The 3,666-nt window shown below is 32.7% G+C and overlaps 1 long non-coding RNA gene and 1 pseudogene across 2 annotated transcripts; one reads left to right on the top strand and one right to left on the bottom strand.

Annotated features, from left to right (window-relative positions):
- Positions 1-304: 304 nt before the first annotated feature.
- Positions 305-3,337, bottom strand: LOC145789556 (uncharacterized). The gene is made up of 3 exons (XR_014327608.1): positions 3,127-3,337; positions 540-617; positions 305-406 (listed from the first exon to the last, which is right to left on the bottom strand). It is a non-coding gene; the product is annotated as an uncharacterized LOC145789556 (long non-coding RNA).
- LOC145823235 (thioredoxin H-type pseudogene) lies at positions 777-1,821 on the top strand (annotated as a pseudogene). Its single transcript, XR_014365517.1, has 3 exons — positions 777-1,340; positions 1,460-1,582; positions 1,674-1,821. The product of XR_014365517.1 is annotated as a thioredoxin H-type pseudogene (transcript).
- Positions 3,338-3,666: the final 329 nt, after the last annotated feature.

The following is a 3,666-nucleotide window of genomic DNA, read 5'->3' as shown; positions in this document are numbered from 1 at the left end:
TGATCAAACCATCAAATTCAATATTTTACAAAGAATAATTAAACTGTACATGTTCATAAAAGCATATTTAAATTATAAAATTCACCCAAATCCTAAAAAAAAATAAAATAATAAAATAAAATCTAAAATTCACCATTATTTTCCATTTATTTAAAAAGGCCTACAATGAGAACTTTCGCTTTTGGAGATTATAGGGCAGCCCAAATCCAAGCATTCAAAACAAACAATAAGTCTTTCGAAAGGGAAAAATATAAACATGTAGAGGATATTGCTGATCCTGTTGATGGTGGTGCCGCTACTGAGTCACTGCTAACTCCGGTCTCGGTTGTTGAATTCAAGGCCGAGGCTGGCTGATCCTGCCTATTTCCCCCTTTGGTGAATGTTGTAGTTGAAGCCAATGGCAGTCCTGCAACATATAATATATAATTTTTCTTTAAGTTCACACCTCAATCAATTTAAACTACTTACAGGCCAAAGGAAAGACAAATGTCACAACCTTTGGTGAAATAAATTCTCTTAACTCATAAGCCTCAACAAACCTTTGGGAGGGGAATGCGGGAAGTCATGAGACAATATCAATTTCATGCGGAAAACACCATTCTCGTAGGGAGTTCCAGCTGCAAGGTTGATATTTGGTCAGTCTAAAAAATAAATACCTTTAATGATCATACAAGGTTTGAGAACAATAGATATTCGATAAAACTTGTGATTTCTGAGATTGAAAAATGATACTAAACGATAAAAATGAAGATTAGTACCTGTATAGTCGTGTTGTCAATTGGAAGGCACTTCAATAGCAAAATCAATAACAACTCTCTTAAAAACACTTCTATAATTTTTTAATACAAAAACACACGTAACTTAACATTTAGGTGTGTAAACCTTTATAGAAGAGCACCTTGTCACTTTTGTTTATATCATTTTGTTTTAATATAAATTTGGAGAGACACTCCAAATTAAACTTCAACCGTTAAAAAATAAAAGGACCAATGTCAATGACAAGAATCCTGTGCTCCACTTCATATTTTAAAAACAGTTCACATTTAAAACTTCTCTACTCTCCACTATCATCAATTCTATATAAAGAGCTTTCCCACCAACTATCAAACTCCAAGCGAAAAACCTTCTGTCAAAAGATCAAATTCAGTGACAACAACAAGAGAGAGCTTCGTTCAAAGTTTCAATTTCCTTCTACAATGCAGCATGTTAGAAGATCGTCGTCGACGTCGTCATTGGTGTCGATGCAGACTTCATCAATGAGAACTTCTCAAGTTCTTGCATTCCATTCCCCATCAAAATGGAAAGCCCATTTTGAAGCCTCCAAAGCAACTTCCAAACTGGTAATTAACCACCCATTCAACTTCTCTTCTTTTTTTTTTTCATCTGAAATTTACAATCAAATCTTGTTTTTGGGTCTGCTAATCTCTTTATTTTTTGGGGGTTTTGTTTTGAAATGAAGATGGTTATTTACTTCACTGCCTCATGGTGTGTGCCTTGTCGCTTCATGGAACCAGCCATTGATGAGCTTGCTGCTAAATACACAGAAGTTGAGTTCATCAAGATAGATGTGGATGAGTTAATGGTATTTCTCTTTAAATTGCCTCTCTCTCTCTCTCTCTCTCTCTCTCTGAAAAATGAAGTGCTGCTAATAGGTATGAATGAATGAATTGCAGGATGTGTCTCAAGAATATGGGGTGCAGGCAATGCCGACATTCATATTAATAAAGAAAAGGGAGAGTAGTTGACAAGGTTACAGGAGTCAGAAAGGAAGAGCTTCAGAATAAGATTGAGAAAAACAGGGCTTACCATTATTGTTCTTAAAAAATTGTATCAATCATCTTCACCTTCATCTACATTCTACAAGAATCATGATGATACTCGCCAGCTACACGGTGTTTAAATTACATGTAATAGAATGCACTATAAATGACATTGCAATCCTCTACATTAAATCAATGTCCCTTACTACACAAAAGCCAAGTGAAGAGAACAAGAGGAACATCCAAGTCACTGGATAATAGTAGGATTTTAATTTTCTGAATAAATCATACATACACATAAACACATATGTATAAATTAGAAAAGCGAGAGTAATGATTAAAAAGAAAATCCTTAAAAATTAAATTGACATATTAAGGCTAAATATTAATCTTAAAAAGCTTCATTTTGCAAGACGTAACTTAAAATGAAAATATTCTACTAAACAACTTAAATATCAAAATGCAATGCTTATGACAACTTTTAACGATTTTACCAAGAAAGATGATTAGAAAAATGTAATTGGCCCTCTAAATTTTTTATACATTGCTAATGTAATTTTTTTTCTTAAATAATATAAATGCATATAAATTAAAAAATTAGTTTGAGATAATTTTTTATAAAAATAATTTTAATAGTTCAATGCGAAAATTTTAGAAAATTTGAATGAATAAATACAAGTTGTAAAAAATAATTTGATTTTTCAACCATATGATGCATCTTATTTCAATCTTCAATAATTTATATAGTATATATACGTGTAGAATTATTTGTGTTACCTTATGGTGAGGATGCAGTTAAGATCAAGTTAGACCAATCTAATATTTGGGTAAACTCTTCTTAATCCAGCCAACTATAAAGCCAATCTTATGGTTCAAATTATAATTTAAAATATATATATATATATATCTTTATATAAAATAATTTAATCAGGATAGGCCATAGAGTTACTATTTTTGCTTACTTTCTAATTTGTACTTCAAAATCAAACTATTTTATTAGTCAATTATTAATTTATGAATAAAAACCCTGATCTAGAATTGATTTTTTTTCGGACCAAACTATTTAGACTTGAGAGACTGCTCAACCATAGTTTAAATTATTTTTCTTCCATTTTCAAAAGTAATGCAGTTTAATAAAATTTGGAAAAAAAATTAAGGATCAGGCAAGAAAAAAAATATTAGAATTAGAATCAACTAACATATAAATTACTAAAACATGAAATCAATCAACCAAAATATTAGAATTCTTTGATATATTGAGTCTGAAACTATAAATATAATTACCCAGTCTGACATCCATCACCATTCATGTTCATACAAACATAATCTTCACTAAGGACAGATCAAAAGAAGCAGGGTTACATACCTGAGAAGAGTTCAGATCATTCTTCTTGCACATAAAACTCAAAGCTGCTGCTCCGATGCTGCTCTGACGCTACTCCTCCGCCGCTCGCCGTGGGGTAGGGATTGAGATTGGGGATTTGTGGGTTTGTGGGTTTGACATTGGGGATTTTGGGGGGGAGGGGGGTAGTGATTTTTGGGTTTGAGATTGGGAATTTGTGGGTTTGAGATTAGGGATTTGGGGGCGGGGGCGGGGGCGGGGTAGGGATTTTTGGGTTTGGGGTTTGAGATTGGAGATTTGGGGCGGGGGGGGCGGGCGGGAATGGGAAAAAAAGGGGCGGTGAGATTAGGGATTTGGGGGGGCGGGGTAGGGATTTTTGGGTTTGGGGTTTGAGAAAAAAAATGGGCGGTAATAAAAAATAAGAAAATATTTTTTTTTAGTCACAAATGAATTTTAAATAATAAAATAATATCGTTAATTTTTTTTTTTTTGTGACGGGGTTATCGTCGTCAAAAAAATTTATTTTTTTGTTAAAATATATATATTTTTGTAGTTAATGAATTT

This window comes from Camellia sinensis, chromosome 4 (genome assembly GCF_055761805.1).
Source record: "Camellia sinensis isolate YWXY chromosome 4, ASM5576180v1, whole genome shotgun sequence".
Taxonomy (NCBI): domain Eukaryota; kingdom Viridiplantae; phylum Streptophyta; class Magnoliopsida; order Ericales; family Theaceae; genus Camellia; species Camellia sinensis.
The sequence above is the reverse complement of the archived record's forward strand: the minus strand, read 5'-3'. Positions and strand labels throughout refer to the sequence as shown.